The sequence below is a fragment of the Kogia breviceps genome, chromosome 3 (genome assembly GCF_026419965.1).
Source record: "Kogia breviceps isolate mKogBre1 chromosome 3, mKogBre1 haplotype 1, whole genome shotgun sequence".
NCBI lineage: Eukaryota > Metazoa > Chordata > Mammalia > Artiodactyla > Physeteridae > Kogia > Kogia breviceps.
In genome coordinates, this window is record NC_081312.1 from 165,747,921 (window position 1) to 165,773,046 (window position 25,126).

Genomic DNA, 25,126 nt, shown 5'->3' on the forward strand with positions numbered 1-25,126 from the left:
TAGTAATAAATAAGCCAGAGAGTATTACAAAATGATAACTGCATGCACACTTAATAAAGCATATTCAATGTGTTGACCATCTAGCTTCATAAGGGAAGAGACGGTAAAGAAAAGAGGTCACCCTCAGTGCAAGTTGTTTTCAAGGGAGTGCTCAGATTTGATTAACCGTTTTCTGCCAGAAGACAGTTGGGCACACTGTCACTGTTGCTTTGCCTTTTGTTACTTCACACCTATAATTTGTGAAGAGCTAATCTGTGATTTTAATCAGAGCCACAGTGGTGTCATCAACCAACAATAATAATCACAGATTCACAGAATCGTAACAATACCGCTGCTGGTAGCGTTCACCAAAATCTTTTCGTATAGTGTCATTTAATTCCCATGACAACTTGGGAGGTAAGAATCGTTACCCATATTTTATAGTTAAACAGGTAACAAGACTTGGAGAGGTTAAGTAATATTTGCAATTTCTAATCTAGGTCTGTTTCATTATGCTACATTATCAATTATCTTCTTTCATTTCTTTTTTTATTTTCCTTTCTTCTGGAAGTGTACAGAATATATCCTAATTTTTAATTATTCAATTGAAACCTTCTTAAAATGAACCTAAACTCTAGCAGGGAAGGGCTGTGACCTTAAATTGATTAGTGGATGAGAGAGGAGGAGGAAAGAGTTAAAGGTCTGAGAAGGCAGTTTAGGAATGGGCCACTGCAAGGCTAGGGACACAGTCCTGGTATAGAATTTCTTGAGTTGATTTGTGGTATTTTCAGAACAACAACTGACTTGGGTCAACAGCTCCAGGATTTCATCTGTGAAAAGTGGATAGCTGTGAATTGGTGGAATATTTAGAAACTACTAAGACTCAGAAGAATTCTATCTCCATTATACCTGTGTGATTGATATTTAGGAGTTAGCTACTCCCAACATTTAAAATACATGATTCTCTTAGAAAGCTGTTTTTAATACTTTACATATTTAGTATTTTGCACCGATAAAATTTTGAAATCACTTTCTCTATCTAATAATGTACAATATCTCCAAATTATATTGATATTTGAAAGCCATTTTTGGATTAAAAATGGAAAATAATTTCTTCTCCCTACCCATATTTTGGTAGAATGCTAATGTCTAACAGTACACTTTTGATATTCAGCTGCTGCATTTGGATTTACATGGCTTTAGCTTTCATATTAATCACCACATCCTCTTTACATCTAAAAATAGCTCCTATCTTTCCAAATGGGTACCAAGCCCTGTGATTTCTTAGAATTTGTTTTTCCCCCCGACTTACAATTGAAGCCACCCACCCATTTTTAGTCTTTTCATTGCTCAACACTAATATTCTGCAGAAATGTTCATTCATCTTCCCTAGGTACCAAAGTTCCATTATTCCTGTTACAGAGCAGCTTTGATGTGTACAGGAGTGAGAGGGCAAAAGAAACAGAGTCAGAAGAGGTTTGAAGGTGTGGAGTATGACATTAATTTGCGCTTTGAATAATCATCTCAGGATACGTATACAGGATGTCAGCATATCTGCTTCAAAAGTGGGGAAAAAACCCTGCAGTCAATCAACACATTGGTCTACACAGTTTTAAACAACCGACCTGGATTTTTTTTCTTAATTTATTATTGCTCTGTATATTATAGAGACAAGTCAGCTTGAGTGTAGCACATAACTTTCCCATAAACTTTAATATGTATACTTTAAAACAATGTGCTCATAATAAAGAAGCACTGACCAGTAAGAAACATTTTGATATTTGTTTTTACTTCTTAGTATATTTGGCTTCCCTAAAATAAATAGTTTGGGAGTAATTCTGATGATATTCCTATTTCAGTAACTTTTGGTTTGATTTAGAGTGTTTGTTTAAAACATGTCTGATTGAAAAATCTATTAATTTTGGTCAAGTAACTCAAGTACACTTAAAGAGTTGAAAAAACTTTACATTGGCACTTTCAAAACATTTAGAAAGGTAATAATATAACTTTTAGAAAATGTGTGATTTTCTTCTATTATCAGTGCAAATGAAAGTTATAGGGTTGATAACAAGCATTTTACAAATACAGAATATTTAGAGTTTTAAGTTTAATTCTCTTGAATTAGATAAAATAACCCCAAAAATATATCTATTAAAATGACTGCTTACTTTTTTTATTGTTTAGGACAGTTTTCTACCATTGTACCTTGGACCTACCTCATCTGATAACCTATTGACAGCTTGACCTATCACATTCATTGGGTAAGAATGGGGGAAGGAATGAATCTGTTATGAGTTGAACTGTGTCCCTCCAAATTTCATATGTTGAAGTAATTAACCTCCAGTACCTCAGAATGTGACATTATTTTGAAACAGGATTGCTGCAGATGTAATTAGTTCAGATGAGGTCATACTTCTTGGAGCAGAGTGGACCCTAATCCAATGTAACTGGTGTACTCATAAGAAGGGGAAATCTGCACACCGACATGGTCATAAGGAGAGACCCATGAGAAGATGAATGCAGAGATCAGATATATAAGCTAAGGGATGCCAAAAATTGCCAGCAAATGCCCAGAAGCTAAGGGAAGAGGCATGGAACAGATTCTCCCTCACAGCTCACAGGATGAACACCTTCATCTCAGACTTCCAGTCTCCAGAACCGTGAGGCAATATATTTTTGTTGTTTAAGCCACCCAGTTTGTAGCACTTTGTCACGGCAGCCTTAGGAAACTAATACAAGACCTAACTTGAAAAGACCCACTCTCTTCCCTTTCAGAAAGAAAGTCTTATTCTGTGTATCCTACATAATTATTCTCAGCCCCTTCCTTATATATCAAAAAATCATATGTATGTATATATATATATATATATATATGGAGAGAGAGAGTGGATAAGATGAGCTCAGATGTCATATTAAAACTGTGTTTGTGTCCTAGAGATTCTGATTTGCACAGAATCATGGGATCCTGGTTTTGTGCATCTACTCTGCAAACCAAACCTTCAGTATTAACAATGTCATCTACCTTCACATATGAGTTGAGCCTCAGTTTCCTCATTCGAAAAGAGCCAATTACATTAACTGCATTAATACTGTTCACTTTACTATATATATATATTACTTCATGTGAAAACTTTTTTGAAATGAAAATTAGGTGATTTTTTGATTTAGTACAGTGGTGGAACACATGATAGATCTGCAATATTATCACTATCAAAAGTTATCAGTTTATTGCTTTTAAGAAGTTGTATGTGTGGTGTATAGTTTTTAGTAAGTCATCTTAAAAAATGTTGTGTCATATGAACTAACAACCTTTCTTTAGCCTCTTCAAAGGATAAGAGCTTGTTAAATTACTTGGTAAACAAGAATCAACTCACACTTGGAAAAAGGAAAGTTATCTTTTTGTTTGTTTATCTGAGACAGTATTTCTCCTTCATTATTTTTCACTAAGCTTCTTACTTTGAGGTAATCATAGATTCACATAACTGAAAGAAAGAAAACACAGAGCTCTCATGTACCATTTATCCAGTTTTTGCCCAATGGTAGCACCTCGGAAAACTATGGTACAATCACAACCAGCATATTGACTTTGCTATAGTGAAGGTACAGAATGTTTCCATCACTGCAAGCATCCTCTAGATGCCCTTTTGTGGCACACCCACCTTCCCTCCTACCACCTCTTTTTAACCGATGGTAATCACTAATCTGTTCTCCATTCCTGTAATTTTCTCATTTCAAGAACGGTACGTAAATGGAATCATATAGTATGTAACATTTTGAAACTGACTTTTTTCACTCAGTCTAACTTTCTAGAGATTCATTCAGGTTGTTGTGTGTACCAATAGTTTTTCTCTTTATTGCTCAGTGGTAATCCATGGTAGAACGTACCAGGGTTTGTTTAACTGCTCACTCGTTGAGGGACATTGGACTATTTCCAGTTTTTGGCTCTTACAAATAGAGGTGCCATGAACATCCATGTACAGGTGTTTGGTGGGGGAGGATTCAAAGTTTCTATTTCCCTGGAATAAATGCCCAAGAGTGGTAGTCACATGTTTAACTGTTTAAAAACTGCCAAACTATTAGCCATTAGGGAAATGCAAATTAAAATCTCGGTGAGGTGTAATTACCCACCTATCAGAATGACTGAAATAGCGACAGCACCAAACGCGGAGGAGGATTTAGAGAACCTGTAAAGCTCACACATTGCTTGTGGGAAAACAGTTTGAAAAGTTATCTTTTTAATCTATATTTCCTGCGGTCTCTTGTTCTCCATTTTAGATTTGCCTCTTGAATGCCACTCAGAATCTACTTAGGTTACTCAGCTCTAAGTAAAGGTGCACATCAGAGTTAGGGGCAACATCCTACAGTCAATCCTCATTATGTACGGATTACAGACTTGCGAGTTGGCCTATTCGCTATGAATCATTTGTAACCCCTCCAAATCAATATTCATAGTGTTTTCACGGTCATTCAAGAACACATGCAGAGCAGCAAGTGATTTGAGTCGCTGGCTGTGAATGTTCCCAGCTGAGGTGGAACAAGGGGACCCCCTGCCTTCTTGTTTCAGCTCTCACACTGTAAACAAGTGGCTTTCATGGAGTCTATTTGGGCCACATTTTTCTCATTTTTGTGGCTTTTGTTGGTTATTTCACTGTCCAAAACGGACTCCAAGTATGATGCTGAAGTGCTGTCTATGTTCCTAAGGGCAAGAAGGCTGCGATGTGCCTTACAGAGAAAATTTGTGTGTTAGATCAGCTCCATGCAGGCATGAGTTATAATGCTATTGGAGGTGAGTTCAATGTTAGTGAATCAATACGGTAAATGAGGTGTCTTTAAACAGAAACCCACATAAACCAAGGTTATATATTGATCGGTTGGTGCAAATGTGACCAGAGGCTCACAGGAACCTAATCCTCTCTTTCCCTTGGAAGCAATGGTTCAGTATTCTCTAATTCATTGTTCCTGGAGACTTTACAAAACATATTTACTGCAAATGACAAAAAAATTGACTGTATTTGACTATATGAAGGAGGTTCAGTTATATAACAACAAAAACCGTCCAGCCAATTAAAACATGCCTTTCTCCCAAAATACTCTCTTTTTTATACAATGAGGTTCTTCCAGGTTATGGCATAAAAATCAGTCGAGATGATTGTTTAAAAAATTAAATTCCTGGGCCCCACTTTCAGAGATTCTGATTCAGAGGTTTTGAAGTGGAAATCAGGAATCTACTTTCCAGCAGTTCTTTACCATACTTCAAAAAACAATCAACAAAACTATCTGAGGTATTTACCATGAAGCAATAAAGGATACAGATATGAAAATAAGTGAAATATAAAAGGTTGAAACAAGTGCAATTGTGTCGAAAATGTATTGTTTTTTCCTGAAGATAACAAAAATGCTGTCTCCCATGACACATGTTGTCAGATGATTTCATGGAACAGTGTGATTCTACCAAACCCCAAGCAGAATATTTAATTTTCCTCCAGTTACTCATTCCCCAAGCTAGTCACTTCTCTTTTCTCCATTAGGTAGAGTTAGAGTGACCAGACATTCCAGTTTGGGGGAAAAGTCCTGGTTAACATCCATTTTTCTATGCAATTATTATTAGTGCCTCATTTCATTCTCAAAATAAAATGATTTGAATGATAAATTGCACTGTCACTTAATTAGAAGTGAGGCAAGTGGCATTTAAAGATTGAAATTTTCTTAAGGTCTACAATGAAATAGAAAATTGTGGTTAGGGGAATTATAGTTGATATATCTTTATGTATTCTTAAATCAATTAATCTTATAGACTCTTACTTATTTGTACTGTATAGTACAAATAATTAATTTACTTACTTCATAATTAAAAATTGATATATTATTAAGAGCAGGGGTCCCTTAGTTTTCAGTGCTCTTTCTTTTTGTTTCCCTGAGGGATTGGCTAGGGATCTCCCTTCAACATGTGTTGTTCTCCAAAAGTTTGGGTGAATCTAGGTGTGGGAGAGAAGGTAGCATTACCTATAAGATATGATGATGTTTCTGGTGCAACAGATTTTAAAAAGCAAAGTCCAATGCCTCTGGGGCACCTTGGCTCCAAGAAGATAGCACTTAGTACTACTAAGTAGCATGAAGTACTACTAACTAGGTCAAGAGTCTAGGCTTGAACATGAGGAGAATGAACCCTTCTTCACACCCCCCCTAGTCATGGGGGGAGTTCCTGGGGATATTCCCATGTGAGTCAAGGGGCTATCAGTGAACCCCTTGGGTGAAGATGCCATCAAGGGTTCTCCCAGAGACCACCCCCCATGGCTGGTCCTGGGATCTCCGGCGTAGAAGAATTGTAAAATGAAGACAGTAATGCCAGAGCAGGTTTCTGAATCTATGGTTCCTGAAGGACAGAGCTGTGATTCCCAATTTTCAGCCATGAGATATAAAGACAGCTTCTGATACTTTTGCTGTGGTTCCAGCAGCATCAAACCTTAGTCTGTGGTCAATTGCTCCAAATAGCATTATGCAATTAAAATGGTTTATGCTACCGAAAAAAAAGAAGAAAAACAAGAAATTTCTCTTGCCACATAATTCCAGTACTAGATTGTGAAATTGGGAGAACACTTTTCTTTCCATTGATGTTGTGAAGGTAAAAACATGATATTTTTTCAGACGATATTGCAAAGTATATTATATAAACTATTTTAAGAATTGATAACAGGGACAAAAAGCAAATGACCTTACAATGATAACATAGAGAATTACTTCAAACTGCCATTACGTTTTAAAGATAACCACATATTTTCATCTGCTCAGAGAAGGAATTCCTATAAAGTAGATAATATAAAATTTGAGTTAATTTTTTACTCCATTCCAATGCCTAAACTGGTACCTTGGTGTTTTTTTTGGTTTTTTTTTTTGTGGTACGCGGGCCTCCCACCTCTGCGGCCTCTCCCATTGTGGAGCACAGGCTCCCGACGCGCAGGCTCAGCGGCCATGGCCCACGGGCCCAGCCGCTCCGCGGCATGTGGGATCCTCCCGGACCGGGGCACGAACTCGCGCCCCCTGCATCGGCAAGCGGACTCCCAACAACTGAGCCACCAGGGAAACCCGGTACCTTGTTTTGATGATGCTTAAAGGTAGGAAACTGAAAATAAAGGTAGGTAATAATTCCTGAAAGTGCATGAGTTAATTCATCACTTTTAGAATTTTTTGTGGCCTTTCATTTTTATAAAGGCCAGAGGTCAATGAGAAATAATCTCCTGTTTCCTGGGAAATTTTATTAATGTATCTGTATACCAAAACAAGGCTACATGTTTAACTCTTTAAATGCGTATTTTCCAAAACTCCAGTTAACAATGAGTATTAAGGTTAAGATTGATGTTACATCAAGAAATTATGTGTAATAGATGAATTCTGAAATTGTTTTCATCTTTCTCATCTTCAAATGTAGAATTTGCCCCACTGACCTGGGCATCCAAATACCTATATCTGTTCATTTTATAATCAGCTGTAAGCACCGATTCCCAGAAGTGGACTCAGGTAGAATTGTGAATCATTATTTACTTTACACTTAAACAATTTTTAACATTATTATCATTTATGAGTTTAATCATTGCCTGTGAAATGGCTAGAGCAAATTTTTAAGTTCTGATTATACAGATTAGGCAATGCAATTTTAAAGACTTCAGATCATTTGACCAGACACCCTAAGTACTAAGCTGGACTCAATTCAGGATTTTTAAGGAAATGTACCTTTTCTCTCCATCTCTATGGCTCAGTTTTCTTCCCCAGATATTCTTTGCTCCTTTGTCAAATCTCCTCTTCTGGGTGTTGCACTATGTTAGGATAGCCCATCTTTCTCATTTGGGGTGGAAGAAAAAAGAGCTGAATAATAAAGCCTTACAGTCTTAAATGCTATCATTTGTGGTATACTCTGTATCTTTTGCAGCTAAAACAACAGCTCCCCCAAGGATAATGTGCTTGAGTGCATCCTGAACGGCTACCACCAAATAGTGCCTTAGGTCTGCTCAGCTGGCTGTGCAGTTTTATCTGTTGGAAGTTATTCACATTTCTAATGTCTAAGTCGTATTGGAGCAAGGTCCTAAAACACAATTTGCTTCAAATTCTCATAACCCTCAACCTTTCCAACAAAGCTGATGCAGTAACAATATTTTCTCATGTGAGGAAGGAGGAGGATGGGAGGAGAGGAAATTAATAATAGCTCTTTATATCTTTGTTCCTCTGGAAAATAAGGTTGTCCATCTAGAAGCTACCTAATGTGCTTTCTAGCTTTGTGACTGTATATGTGATGACACTCTAAGAGCTGGGAGCATACCGGTGCTCTTCAATTAGATTTAGTGTGTTGAATTCTATGAAGGTAATTCAGACATGAATGTTTGCATTGCACTCAAGTTACGGCAGTAGGATTGAAGAAAATTGGGTGGATTATAGAAGTATTTGGGAGATGGAAATCCTAAGATTTCATAAAGGAGGTGATGTCCGACTAAGATGTAAAAATTCTCCTCCCCCAACCCATAATTCTGCCAGGTTTTCAAGTGGGCAACCGGGTAGATGGTTAATAGCATTTACAGGGTTAGAATCCTGGAAAGGGGAAAAGGATATTATTGGAGGGTGATGATGATGGTGGCAAGGGTATGAGTAGCAGTGGTGATGGAAAGAAAAGATTTCTTAATGTGGACATGCTGAATCTGAGCCCCCAACTGGAGAAGTGCAGCAGGCAGTTGGATATTTTGCTCTAAATATCAGGAATATTTAGATAGGACTGGGGATGGGCTTTGAAATGCTTCTGTTGAAAGTTGATATATAAAACGAAATGTAGGGCTGATAAAAATCTCTTCTAGACCTTTAGCTATAACACTTTTTTGCCTGTTTGGTTAGCCATATGAGTGTCTGAAATAGTCATTTAAAACATTTAAACCTTAATGTATTTTTTAAGCAAAGGATTCAGATAGGAATATTTTTAGCTGAGTATAATATGTAGCCAAGTATTATATAAAGGTTAAAGCCACACCTCAAGTATAGGCATTTGATTTTTTTTTACCCTAGGCAAAACATAATGATCTATTTTCAAATAATGTGCATGTGTGTGTGTATGTGTGTGGGGAGGGATTGGGTTTTATAAGCATATTTTAAAGGCTCAAAGGGCTTACAGACATCAAATGGTTCTTCAAAAATAACAACGTAGTGATTGAAGTGTAAATGAATCATGAAATATATGGATTAAATATGCCTGGATTTATTACACATAATTAAAAATTTGACTTGCTTTGGGCAAAATATGACTGAGGCTTTCTACTGAACCCCAAACACCTGGAAACATTGAAACATTGTAATACCAAATCTTTCCAAGTTTGTAAGTCCTGAGATTTCGATAGATCACATTACCTATTTTCCTTCAGAAAAACATTAACCCTTCAATTAAAAGGTCTAAAATACAATCGTTGGGAAGAAATAACATATTCCTTGAAAATTCAAATAACAGTGGGTTTGCTTACAGATGGAATATTAAAATAAAAAATGTATTTGGGAAGAACTGGATTTGTTTGACAGGATCTGGGTATAGAATGAACTAGACAAGCTGTAACCATAGACTACATCTAATTGGTTGAATAAATGTTAGGCTCAGGATTGAAAAGATATAAATTAACAGCAGATGAAGCAAATAAAACACAATTTAGGGATTTGGGTTGATTATGAAGTCAGTACGAGTCTACAGTATAATAGTGGTGCCACGTAAAAGTTATCTCAGACTGAATAATGCATTAAAGTGTGTGGACTCTCTACCCCATGCCCATCAAATCATGCTTTAGTACTATGTTCACATCACACTTTATGACTTTGTCTGAGGGAGATTAATGTCAGTCATGAGTGGACTCCAAACAATTCCTCACGTAGGGAACATTAAGCAAGTTCAAGAAAATAGTAAGTTCCAGGGGGACATGATAACTACCTAAAAAACAACTGGAAGGGAAGAATATATGAAGGGTTAAGATTTTGATGTATAACAAAGAACTTTTTGTTGATTGGAGTTATCAAAATTGAGATAATACTATTGCCTACTATTCAGGTAATAGTAGTTTCCTCCTATCGAGGTCTTCAAGTAAATAATTTGGGTTGTTGCAAATTTGGTTGGTTATCACCTAGAAATAAGAAGCACCCTGTATGATAGCAGGGAGTGTTTTGCCTTACGTGACTTCCCAAGAAAGCTTCAGCTGCCTCAAATGGACATGTCCTTTTCTCACTACCCACATTTTATTCATAAGTTGTGATAAACTTGGGGCTCTTGTCTGAGAAACAAGCAAGATGTGACTGAATGCATCTCAGGATAATATATGCAAAGTTCTGTTATATTTAGCCAAAGACAAAACTTGCATTCTCTCATTGTTTTTCAAAAATCTCTCCCTTACTTCTGCAATTCCACTGCTGGGTCACAAAGTCTGGTTGACTTGAATTGTGAGACATACGTTGAACAACCAATATATTGTACTCAGGTGGCTCCTAGATGCAAGAACTCCTTAGATCCCCTTGGAGAACTTTTTGCACAGTTTGCACCCCAAGTTCTCATAGGCCGCAACAGAACTTTGAGTTTACAGCATTTGTGAAAGAGAAGGAGGGTGGCTAATATATTACTTGATATAGACATTAATCTCAACATATGCCATGCTGAACCTGGAACCATCTGTCATTTTTTTTGAAATCTCTTTTGGTGAGATTTTGCTAAAAGGAGTTGCTATGCCTGGAACCATTCACATTTTTTTTTTTTAATCAGACATAACTCCATCCTCTGATCAAGGTCTGGAAACAAACCAGTCAACCAGTAGGTGGATTATACATCATATATTCAAGGCAAGGGTGAGGAGGGTGCCAGAGAAAAATGAACATTTATTGAGTGCCTACTCTATGTCTTAGATACTTTGTTTGATCCAGATCATAACATTGCGGGATAGGAATTGTGATCTCAATTTTACAGTTAGAGAAACTGATCTAGAGAGAAGGTGAGTAGACTACACAATGTCCCAGTTGGGGACCGCACATATGTTCTGTTTGCCACACTACAACATAAAGATTTGTATTCTGTGCTCCTTTAACACATAATACATATTTCATTTATTATTTCCTTTATTTCTAATAATTTGTTTCAAAATGTATTAAAGAGAAAGTAAATAAGAACTTTTTTTTTTTGGTCACATGGCTTGCAGGATCTTAGTTTCCCAACCAGGGACTGAACTGGGGCCACAGCAGTGAAAGTGCCAAGTCCTAAATCACTGGACCACCAGGGAGAAGTTCAATTTTGTACTTATAAGACTTTGTATAAATTCTTAGCATAGACTAGAGGTCCTAAAATCGTTTAAGAAATAAGTGACTAGGGGCTTCCCTGGTGGTGCAGTGGTTGAGAGTCCGCCTGCCAATGCAGGGCACACGGGTTCGTGCCCCGGTCCGGGAGGATCCCACATGCCGCGGAGTGGCTGGGCCCGTGAGCCATGGCCACTGAGCCTGCGCATCCGGAGCCTGTGCTCCGCAACGGGAGAGGCCACAGCAGTGAGAGGCTCACGTACCGCAAAAAAAAAAAAAAAAAAAAAAAAAGATATAAGTGAGTAAATGAATATGAATATGAGATTGAATAAGCACCTCACACATGTATTTAAATACCCTAGGAAAACTACTGAATTCTAGAGTTGCATGGAAAATATTGTAGGTGAAATTTTCTACAGTAAGACCCCTGACAATTAGGTAATACCTCTAATGGCAGTTATTCCATTAGACTCTGGTGTGAAAACCTAAAAAAAAAAAAAGTGTGTGAGTGTGAGTATGAGAGAAAGTGTGTGTGTCAGCAGAAATTTAGGGGATTCTTTTGTTTCCTATGTGGTCAATCACAAATATAGAGTCCCAAAGTATCTCTTTAAATTCCAATTATAACTTTTTTGTTTGAATGAAGAATTGATTCATATTTCAAATTAATATTCAAATGGGTATTTGGGGAGGGACTGGGCACAACATCTCTCTAGTAGACGTTTAAGAAGCACTATTATTAGTGGAACAACTATCTAAGGATGCGATAAAGAATAGAAACAATTATAATATACATGCATTCCTTTCTTCTTCTCTGGAGATGTAAAAAGAATTCATTTTATTTTATATTTTGAATAGACCGCAATGCATGTCATTTTAAACCACCTAAGCTTTTCAAAGGAACTCAAAGGAAGGATAACTACAACACAAACAGAAACCTTGGCCAGTGGAAAGTGAGGAGGAGAAAGGCCTCCAGCAAACCAGAAAGTGAAAAACTGTTCTCAAATCAACTGCTACACAAATTACGGTGCAATATGTTCAGTTCCCACAAACACCTTTTCCTTTACAAAATATTTACCATTTGAAGTCTTTTCTCACTAAACAGCCACATGTGTCTTGTTTCTTTGTCATGTATTTGCCCATATCTGAGTTATTTTTAATCTATTATGTGAGAGGAAAACTTCATATCTCTAGGTTTTATATAATGGATACAAGTTTTATACAGTCATGAATCTTGCATCTTCTTCATTTCCCACATAGCTGTGCTCAAAGAAAATCTGTAATTTTGTTGCCTAATAATTTGTAAAAATATGTAGGAGAACTTAGGTGTGAAAAATGAGCGGCTATATATTGCCTAATATCATGAATAATTTTGAAGTCGATTAAAACATTCCGGTTTGTTTTACTTAAAAATGAACACATGCAGAAGTTACTAGCAATGCCATAAACTTGTTTTAAGCAGCAACTCAACTGTAGCTACGCTGTACAATAGTTGACACCAGTTGGAATAGAATGTTCTAGGCTCCCACAGACCCATTTATTTCCATTGAACAAGCAACCAAATAACCTAATTTAAAATATTACATACAGATTACTTTTGCTAATCTGTTTATGAAAACATTCATTTGTTTTCCAAAGGAATATCTTTACATGTAGTTACATTGTTAGCTAATTCGATTCTATGTTTTCATATATGAATGATAAGTGCTTTGCTCTTTATTTTCTATTTAGCATATATCTATCTACTTATGTATTTATCTATTTATCCATTTCATTCTTCACTCCTAAACTCATTTGATATATCTTGAGAAAATCAAATTAAACTGGTACAGCAATTATATTGTTGAAAAATAGACAGAATGGTAAAAACACATTTTCCCAGAAAGGAAGTTATTACAAGTAAATGTGTGTCATGAGGTCTAGACTATAGCTGAAGGTCATGGTCATTTACTAAAGTCATACCTTAGGCAGGATTATATCAGTTGCTCCATAGGAGGAAAGCTTTTACTCCTGCAAAGCTCTATTACAACTTTCCTTCATTATTTCTTACAACTATATCACTCACTTGGTGATTTCATGACATGTGGGCACTTCCAACAGAATCCCCATAACTTCTGATGATATTTATACACCTACTGAAAATGTACAAGAGCATAATACATGAGAACATGAAATATTTTTGCAGCACAGTGCTATGCTCTTATTATTAAATTAAATCTATGATTTCTACAGATTTCTTTTATATTGGGCAATCTAGTCTATTAGAATATTCAGAGATTATATAGAACACACAAGTATTCTACCTTCCAGTTTTCAAATAGGAAGCAGATTTTATTACATGACAAGTATACCAGTCCTTGCCATTTCTTGATTCTAAAAGACCAAGTTGGTCAAGAAAGTCATGGTAACTTGGATAACACTTGAAAAATCCCACTTCACAGGAGTACACACAGGCACATCCCCTGAGACTATGTCCTTATACCTCCAACTGTGTTTGGTACTGTCTCTCACCCCACAGTGATGCAGGTTGGTCTTAGCAGGGCTGCTGCCATCACACCAGGGATGGGGCTCAGGGAGTGGCTGGTGGGTGGGTGATGATGACAAAGACCTGGGGAAAAGCCTCCTGCCCTGAACTCTCATTTCCACTTGGTCTCTAAAGTGGGATATTCTTCCAAAACCTTTAAGTCTGTGATAAAAACTAAGGGTGAAAATACAACATGGCTTAGAGGAAGCAACAGTAATTTCAATTCACAAAGAGATGCAAATGGCCCTTGATGGCTGGGAGCTTTTCCTGAGAGGCAGCAAGTTAAGTAGGAAAGAGTAAAGCATTTTGAGTTAGATGTGAGGCCACTTCTCCTTACCACTCCATTCAGTCCCTTCTGTCCAAATTTCAGCTGCCTTGCCTGTCAAACAGGGATAATCATACTAGGTATTTTTAGAAGCTCAAGGAGATGAAAGCATTGATGAACACTAAAGAGCTAGCTGAATTTTATTCAATTCCTCGGCTTCTAAAACCGACTTGAGAGAGTTCTTCAAGACACGAGGGTCCTGGAAAAGTGGGCAGAGAAGGCAGGGAGGAGAAATCGCCAGAGGGCAGAGGTGGGGAAGGGACAAGGGAGGAAGCATAGATATCTTTCTGCATGGTTTCACTCCTTCATGATTTTCCTGAAGCACTTGAACTGCTCACCTACCACAAGAAATTCCATGTAACCATTAGCAAATAGAAAATGTATCAAATGCTGCCACCAGAATGCAATGCTATCCAACTATACCTTAACAGGCAAAGAAGCTGATCAAGGTTGAATGACAATGAGTATTAGTTTCTATGGAATGATTCAGAAGTAATGAATACTCAAGCACATAGTATTTGCAAAAAATTCATTTCATTAGCTTATAATGTACTTCTAACTTTGGGAGCATGGAACATACTTTGTTCTGTATATAGAGAAATAGGCTCCTATTCAACACAAATTCCTACAATGCAATTCAGTCCAATCCATTCTAATAAAAAAATATTTAATATGTTTAGGGCACATTGCTTAGAGTTTAGCAGTGCTTAAGTGATCCACCATAAAAGGATACAGTGTAGGACCAAAATATTTTAGTAACGTGGAACAAACATTAAAAGTGAAAAATATGACTGCATTAAATGATTCATAAATGTGGTTTAAAATGAGTCTCCTTTTAATCTTGACTAGTTTTGAACATAAACACTTGCAGTGTAAAAGCCACAGGCACTCAGTAAAAATTTCGGGATAAATAATCTTTAAATTTGTTGTTAATGCTACAGTTTACTTAAAACTGGAAAGCACCCCCTTACAAGTGAAAAAAGTCAAAAAAAAAAAAGACTACTCTTCAATATTATTACCCAGCACTAGAATAATAAACTGAAGAATTTTTTGGACTCTTTTTATTCAGAAAGAATACAAAAGTTAAACCCTACTATCATTAGTCAAAACTGAGACACCTATTATTAAATAATTACATTATACTTAGTGAAAGATGTGTCAGTCAAGCTCACTGAAAGTTCAACTCCATGAGGACAGAAAATATGTCTTATTCCCTGAAAAATCTCTATCTTAGAGGAGAGTGACTAACAAAAAAGTCAAATCATTACTGAATAAATCAATGCGATGGATTCAATATGTAGCCCAGACATAAGAGGAGGTTTTGGAGTCAAGGTTACTTTTCAAAATAATTTAATGCTAAATAAAATTAAGCAGTTAAATATTACATATTTACTATGATCATAAATTAATTAATGATAAAAGCTTTATGGGAAATATTTCAAAATATTAATAATCAGTCGCTTAAGGGGAAAGAAATATAATATTTCCCACCCCCACTCAATTGCAACTTTATACTTTCCAAATTTTCCACAGTGAGCACAGATTGTTTTTATTATAAAACAGTTTTTAAAAACACCATTTCGCTTTGGAAAATACCTAGCAATGTGAATGACTGTGGGTACTGCCTGGCAGAAAGAAGGGCAGTTCAGAGACGTGGGAATTGAGGGGGAAGTGGACCTTTCCTGACTACAATATGGTTAATATAAAGAGAACTTTTCTGGGCTCACAGGTGGCTGTTGGCTTTGCCCGTCTGAAAGGTAATAAGTCTCTGCGGGTCAGGACAGATTTGGGAACAACCTTCTGGATTTGAACTTGCTTCTGCCTCTGGCTTGCTTTGTGACCCCGGGAACCCACAGACTCACGCTCGTGTTTCAGTAACTTAAACTGAAGTTACTTAAATTCTCTATTTCTTTATCTGTGAAATGGGGGCAATATTAGTACTTGCTTCCTATTGTGTGGATTACTAAAGTTAATATTTGTTACAGCATTTAGAACAGTGCCTGGCAACATGTTAAATGCTATATAAGTGAAAGCTCTTATCATGAACTATTATTCACTCTATGCAAGGGACCACAACAAAACAAACAGATGTATTTGTCTCCATCTTTGTCTTTTAACTTTACCTAACCCCCTTCCTGTCTAGAGCAACCCTTCCCCTCCTCTCTTCTTGTTTTGCTCAGTGCTGTGTCACGGCTGGGGCACCAAATACTCTTCTGCATATATGGCTACCAAGTCTGTATTCTCCCAGCAATATATTTATGAATCACAGAAGCCCCACACAAGCTGAGGCCACCCAGAGTCCCACGTGCAGTTAACCATGAAGATGTTATGGTAAGACTTGTATTCTCTGCTGTATGTATAGTTTTTGCTGTGAGATTACACTACACACAACTACTCAAAAAAGCATTTCAGGTATTTTTGGCACCCTAGTTAAAAGACACAGAAAAAAACAGGCTATTGCCTCAGTACATGTCCCATGAAATAACCTTTTTTGAAAGCTACATCTCTTGTCTAACCAACATTCCTTTTGGGGGTGGCAAGTGGGTTCGTAGAACCAAGGAGGCACTGGACACCATTTCCGAAAGGTAGACCAACATCAAACCCATCAACATCTTACATCAAAATGTAAGATTTCCCAGGTTCAGACAAGAGAGTCAGCATATTAGTTCCCAAGCCTCTATTAAATCTTTTATATGTTAATACACAAAGTAAGCATGCTATTGTTCTTTAAAGTAATACCCCAATTTCTTAGCAAGATGTTATAGTATTCTTAGTCAATGGAAAGTCAGAGCAGAAGGGAAACACAGGCTCCCATGCACATTTTACTGAAGACTATTTCTCTAGGGAAAATGATTGCTCTCTTAGCTTTAAAAAGACTCTCTACAGAAAAGTGCTAAAGGAAAGAGACACCGGCTCAACCTAATTAAATTATCCAATCTTAGTGATCGGTGAAAATGGTGGAGAGCATCACCATTTTTCTCTAACATTCAGGGCATAGAAAGGGATCTGTGATTAGAGTCAATGAATCTAGGGTTAATACTAATACTTCAGTAGGGACAGAAATAACCAAGGGCTAGATGTCTGAATATATGATGCTTCAATGCCCGTGGAGGACCATCCCAGGGCACCTTTCCCTCCTCTCACATTTTTGGGACTGAGAAAGAGATTTAGATGCTTAGAAATTAGGCTCAAACTTCGGAGAAAAGTATGGAGGCTCTTAAAAAGCTAAAAATAGAGTTACCATATGATTCAGCAGCCCCACACCTGGGCAAATATCTGGGGAAGACAAAAGCTCTAATTTGAAAAGATGCATGTACCCCAATGTTCATAGCAGCACTATTTACAATAGCTAAGATATGGAAGCAACCTAAATGTCCATCGACAGATGAATGGATAAAGAAGCCGTGGTATATATGTATATATATTCTCTATATATCTTCCATTGTATATATTATATAGATAATGGAATATTACTCAGCCATATAAAAGAATGAATAATGTCATTTGCAGCAAAATGGATGGACCTAGAGATTATCATACTAAGTGAAGTAAGTCAAACAGAGAAAGACAAGTATCATATGATATCACTTATATGTGAAATCTAAAAGTTGATACAAATGAACTTATTTACAAAACAGAAATATACTCACAGACATAGAAAACAAACTTATGGTTACCAACTGGAAAGGAAGGGGGAGGGATAAGTTGGGAATTTGGGATTAACAGATATACACTGCTATGTATAAAATAGATAAACAACAAGGACCTACTGTATAGCACAGGGAACTATATTCCATATCTTTTTATAACCTATAATGGAAAAGATCTGAAAAATGTATATCTGAATCACTTTAGTGTACACCTACTGTAAATCAACTATACTTTTAAAAAAAAGAAAGTAGGCTCAAATCCTCTGAGCAAGACATCATGATACAAGAATAGAAAAAAAATCTAATCAGAGTAACCACAGTCTCAGTCCTCTAAAAATTTATGTAATAGTCTAAAATGAAAGCTCATCTTAGGATGAGGACATAAAAGAAAATAAAGTGATCCCAACAACTGGATTTTCGGAAAACTCCACCTCAATAAATATCAGGGAGGCTGATGGTAGACTATCTGGTAAACCAACCAGTTTTATGAGATTGTCTGTAGTTTACTTACCTTGAATGTGGTTGAAGCACTAAGATTTGCTGCTGCTTAGAAAAGGGGACTGCATTCTTTCACACAGTTCACTTTATGTTGAGTGTGACCTTGAATTGAGTGGAAGAGAAAAAAAAAATCAAGATTAAATACAAGAAAAGCATTGATTTCCAGGACATCTTTCTTTTTGGAGAATCCTTCTATCTCTCTGAGTCTACTTCCCAAAGTAGTAGCCAAATTTTTTTTTTTAATCAAGCAAGCAGCAAAATAACTTGCCTCTTTGAGTTTTCAGTTGTATACCATATTTTGAAGGCTGTTATTCTCTGATGTTATATCTGAATTTTGTAAAGAAACATTAAGAATGTAGATCCTCACTAATTAGAAGTTGAAAAAAAAATCTCATATCCTTCACTTTAAATGACCTATTTAGGGTCATAGGGTGTGTGTGTGTGTTTTGGTATTGCTTACAGAAGTATAATTCATTTCATTCCAGGCTTTAAAAGTATTGTTTCATCAAGATCAGGAATTTTATTCATTTTAATCTTTCTTTATACAATGATATACATAGGAACCTCTACCTACCTGCTAGGTTTTTTTTTTTTTTTTTCCCAGTCTATTCTACTGCCCTGAAAGGGAAGTTTAAAAAAAAAAAAATTGTGGCATTTTACCACCAGGCAGCCCTCAAAGTGAGAGGTGACAGGCCCATACAGTACTGCTTTATAATCTCAACCATGTTTCCACTTCCTGCCATGCAGCAGTATGATCAAGTGCATCTGCCTTGGTTCTCAGCTTTACGTTGCTGTAAATGATACACAGAGGCTAGCTACTCAGTAACTTTCTTTTTCCCTCTTTTAAATCAGTGCTGTTTTGATATTGAAGTGTATCTAGTCTCTTCATGGCTCTGGTTACTTTACCCCTTTGAATTTTCTGTCATTTTTGCACAAGAGCATATAAGGAAATGTAGAAAAATCAGAAATGCCTACTGATAATTATGATTATTAGAGTACCTCTGGTGACTACAGTGATATTTAGAAAGCCTGCTTGGTTAGACATAAATCCCAGTGCTATAGGGAGACTTTATATTTACATGAGACATTTAAATAGTTACACTTCCAATAATTAGTCAGATAGTTTTTATTTTTTAAGAATTTATTTTTTTGTGGTACACAGGCCTCTCACTGCTGTGGCCTCTCTTGTTGCGGAGCGCAGGCTCCGGACGCGCAGGCTCAGTGGCCATGGCTCACGGGCCCAGCCGCTCCGCGGCATGTGGGATCCTCCCGCACCGGGGCACGAACCCGTGTCCCCTGCATCGGCAGGCGGACTCTCAACCACTGCGCCACCAGGGAAGCCCAGTCAGATAGTTTTTAGCTTTAAAAAATCACAGCAACATTCTATGATTATATTTCCCAAAAATAAAATCTGCAGGAAGCTTTAACATTCTATTACTTGAATTATTGTAGGCAAGAATCAAGCACAGGAACTTTCATTTAAGCTCTGATATTCTATGGATCTTTCAACTGTCTGTATTGTTAAATTTAGTATTATTTAAATAAAAGGTATTAGTATGTTTATTCAGTCAGTAAAAAATTATTTCTGAAGAACATATTAAATGCAAGTTATTTAAGAGTTTAAAAGATAAGTCAAATTTTATTCACAAATAAAAATGTGTTGGATGATATATTGTGTGAGGAAGGATATGGCAAGCCCACATATAACTGTAATTCAAAATATACTATTAAGTAACCACAGATGAGGTAGGCTCAAATGCTCTGAAGTGTCAAATGAGAGAGCAGTCTTGGACCATAAGTGAAATTTTCTCATAGTTTATAGTATGTTTATGAATTACAAGACTGAAATTTTAAAATAGCTTTGAAGATATCTTCAGGTAAACTGAGTATGTTAAAATAAGCTTAAATTCAAATAACTGATTTATTACAGAAAAGTGTGTAGAGTACTGTTTTATATATATATATGTATACTGGTAGGGTGTAAAATAATACATTATGTTACTACTCATCTAGTTTGTAAGTAACCAAAAATCTCAAACGAGTATTTCCCCTGAATATGATTTAGAATAAAAAAAGAGAAAAATAGAGAAACTGGTACTGAAGGTGGATTTTTCTTTTTTTTTCTTAACATCTTTATTGGAGTATAATTGCTTTACAATGGTGTGTTAGTTTCTGCTTTATAACAAAGTGAATCAGTTATAAATATACATATGTTCCCATAGCTCTTTTTTCTTGTGTGTCCCTCCCTCCCACCTCTCTAGGTGGTCACAAAGCACCGAGCTGATCTACCTGTGCTATGCGGCTGCTTCCCACTTGCTAGCTATCTTACGTTTGGTAGTGTATATATGTCCATGCCACTCTCTCACTTTGTCACAGCTTACCCTTCCCCCTCCCCACATCCTCAAGTCCATTCTCTAGTAGGTCAGTGTCTTTATTCCCGTCTTGCCCCTAGGTTTTTCATGACCATTTTTTTTTTTTTTTTTTTTTTGCTGGTACGCGGGCCTCTCACTGCTGTGGCTTCCCCCGTTACGGAGCACAGGCTCCAGACGCGCAGGCTCAGCGGCCATGGCTCACGGGCCCAGCCGCTCCGCGGCACGTGGGATCCTCCCGGACCGGGGCACGAACCCGTGTCCCCTGCATCGGCAGGCAGACTCTCAACCACTGTGCCACCAGGGAAGCCCTGACCATTTTTTTTTTTTAGATTCCATATATATGTGTTAGCATATGGTATTTGTTTTTCTCTTTCTGATTTACTTCACTCTGTATGATAGACTCTAGGTCCAACCACCTCACTACAAATAACTCAATTTCGTTTCTTTTTACAGCTGAGTAATATTCCATTGTATATATGTGCCACATCTTCTTTGTCCATTCATCTGTTGCTGGACACTTAGGTTGCTTCCATGTCCTGGCTATTGTAAATAGAGCTGCAATGAACATTTTGGTACATGACTCTTTTTGACTTATGGTTTTCTCATTTTTCTAAAATATTTTTCAGTATTTGACATATCAGATAGTAGACTTTCAGCAGAAATCTTGCACATTTTACTCATGTTCTTCAATCTTCTCCTTCACTCTTTCATAAATTATTTGGTTAAATGGCATTTTTTATCATGTTTCTTAAAATGCCATTTAATTTTAATTTAGTCAAGGTTTTTATAACCATATCAGTATTTAGGAAGGAATTTATCTTCAAGGGTCAATAGTAGTCTCTATTATTTAATCTCCTTTTAGCAAGTATAATTTCATTTTGATATACTCTTTAGCACATTATTCTTTTCTTAACATCTTCATTGGAGTATAATTGCTTTACAATGGTGTGTTAGTTTCTGCTTTATAACAAAGTGAATCAGCTATACATATACATATATCCCCATATCTCCTCTCTCTTGCGTCTCCCTCCCACCCTCCCTTTCCCACCCCTCTAGGTGGTCACAAAACACTGAGCTGATCTCCCTATGCTATGAGGCTGCTTCCCACTAGCTATCTATTTACATTTGGTAGTATATATAAGTCCATGCCACTCTCTCACTTTGTCCCAGCTTACCCTTCCCCCTCCCAATGTCTTCAAGTCCATTTTCTACATCTGTCTTTATTCCTGTTCTGCCCCAAAGTTCTTCATAACCATTATTTTTTTTTTAGATTACATATATATGTTAGCACATTATTTTTTAGGAGATAAGTAAAGTAGATTCTGGCAATTGAATCCCATCTGCAACCTACCCCCCCCTTGATTAAAAAAGAAGTCAACTATTTTAAGAGAGTAGATCTGTTTTGGAATCAAACAATGTAAAGTAAAAATTATATTTAAAAGTATCAGCCAGTCCACAAGGCTGATACGATCATTTAGTAGGCTTTTAAATTGCTGCTAAGAAACATAAATGTGTTTTATTCTTTAAGGATTTGGAAGTAATACAAGAAATATTCTAATAATCCTCTCTAAAGGAAGGAAGGTCAAAAGGTAGAAAAGTAGGAAGGGAGGAGGGAGAGATGAAGGAAGGAAGGAAGGAAGGAAGGAAATGTATGACTAAAGGAAATTAGTATGTCTAAATTTTTCCTAAACATTTATCACATATTTTTATATTTTAGCTATCTTCAGATATGTTAGCTTAAAAATTAACTAGATATTTTTAGGAGCTGGTTTGTTCATCTCTAAATACAGCAATTTCAAGTGGTCTCTATAATCTCTTCAAAGCATAGAAATCTGATACTGCATAATTTATATCAAGTGAATACTAAATTGATTATTAAACCAATGATTTTGGAACTGGAGGAATTTGTAACAAGAGCTAAGAAACTACATGGTCTGAACTACGTGGTTACGAATCATCAGGAGACTGTTGATAAATTCAGATATTTGGGGAATTGGTGATATATAAAGAATATGTCAAAATATTTAATAAAGAAATTTATCTCATCAAAAAATGGGTGGAAGATCTCAATAGACATTTCTCCAAAGAAGATATACAGATGGCTAAAAATCACATGAAAAGATACTCAACATCACTAATTATTAGAGAAATGCAAATCAAAACTACTATGAGATATCACCTCATGCCAGTCAGAATGGCCATCATCAAAAATCTACAAACAATAAATGCTGGAGAGGGTGTGGAGAAAAGGGAACCCGCTTACACTGTTGGTGGGAATGTAAATTGGTACAGCCACTATGGAGAACAGTATGGAGATTCCTTAAAAACTAAAAATAGAGCCACCATATGATCCAGCAATCCCACTCCTGGGCATATATACAGAGAAAACCATAATTCAAAAAGATACATGCACCTCAATGTTCATTGCAGCACTATTTACAATAGCCAGGACATGGAAGCAACCTAAACATCCATCAGCAGAGGAATGGATAAAGAAGATGTGGTACATATATACAATAGAGTATTACTCAACCATAAAAAATAATGAAATAATGCCATTTGCAGCAACATGGATGAACCTAGAGATTGTCATCCTGATTGAAGCAAGTCAGACAGAGAAAGACAAATATCATACGAGATCACTTATATGTGGAATCTAAAAAAAGGGTACAAATGAACTTACCTACAAAACAGAAATAGAGTTACAGATACAGAAAACAAACTTATGTTTACCAGGGGATAAGGTGGCGGGGGGTGGGAGAGATAAATTGGGAGATTGGGACTCACATAGACACACTACTAATATATAAAATAGATAACTAATAAGGACCTACTGTACAGCACAGGGAACTCTACTCAATACTCTGTAATGGCCTATATGGGAAAAGAATCTAAAAAGAGTGGGTATATGTATATGTATAACTGATTCACTTTGCTGTACACCTGAAACTAACACAACATTGTAAATCAAGTATACTCCAATAAAAATTTAAAATATATATATATCTCATGTGTTGAGTATTTTACTGTCTTGGCAACAGGATATTTTATAAAATCCTACATAATTCAGACTCTGCAAATGAAAAAAAAGGAACAAAACAGTCTTACTAGGAGTTCTGATTTTAACTTACATTGAAATTGTTTGATGCTCATATATACACAGTAGCCTAAAATCTCAGTGACAATGTCACAAGTCCAAAAATGCAGGAATTGGGCATTACGTAGATAAAATTCAGAAGGTTCACTAAATTTAAAACTTTTCACAGCCAGTACTTTAAATGGATTTAGCAACTATATTAAACAGGCTGGGCCAATAAACTAATACAATAGTCAGCTTCGTGTTTTCAGTCTTGCCCAGTGTCCTTTTCTTGGCCTTAATAATTATTCCATTTGGAATTTCAATATTATCAAATAAATTAGTAATCACACAGAAATCATTCCAACCTTTGTGGTAAGAATATCAGCTTAAATACATTACATATTTTCTAGAACATTATCTTTTCTGGAATTTTTTACAGTGGTGCCTGCATGGGGAAAGGCACTGGTTTTCTAAAATATGAACACTCTGAGAATTTACTAGAGATTTGAACCAAACTTATGAGAAGTGGGTTACTGGAGTCTTTTGCAATGCCATTCATTTTCAATGTTTACTTTCTCAATTTACATTGTTCTTACACTTCCTTCAGATTTCCAATGTTAATATTCTAATGCATCTTGGTTGATCTTTTGAGTTATGTCTTTCTTTATTAATCTTTTCAATGAAAGTAGGACTTCTTGAGATTTGGCCCTAGAATAGTGGTTTTCAGCCTCAGAGGTCAGTCTTTGGCTAGGTGACTTATTTAGGGTCAAGCAAATAGATAAATCTTATCTCATTCTACATAAAAATACATGTTAACCACCAAGAATAGATGTAACAGACTTTATAAACTTGACATACTCCATCAAAAAAACGACACTGTAATACTTATTAGATTCAAAATTACTAAACCCTATCTTATTTAAAGGGTTTGCTTTTACATATTTGCACTCATGTTATTTTTTATAACATTGTTATTTTAAACTCATTTCCCCCCTCAGATTTAACTTTTTTATTCCTTCCTTTAGGTAAACAAGTATTCCTTTAAAAATTTCAGCGATTTTTATAATATCCAAGTGTAAAATAAATGAGGAGAGAGCACCAAAAATGCCTTATTCCTCATCCTTTGTGTAACTCAGAATAGCTGAATTTATTTACCTCCTAATAGCTATATAGAGCTTAACTAGGAGTAGACTCAAAACATACACAAGGTTTTCAGAAACTTGTAAGTGACCAGAACATGGAAGGAGCTTGAGACTTTAAACACACTATCTTTTAACCACAACCATTTTAATTTACTATCTGGTGATACAAACTTCTGAAACAGCCATTAGCTTCTCAGTTAAAATGCAGCCTTGCATATACCTGCATCTGACCTGTGTATTTCTTTTCTTTTTTTTTAATCACAAGAAGTGT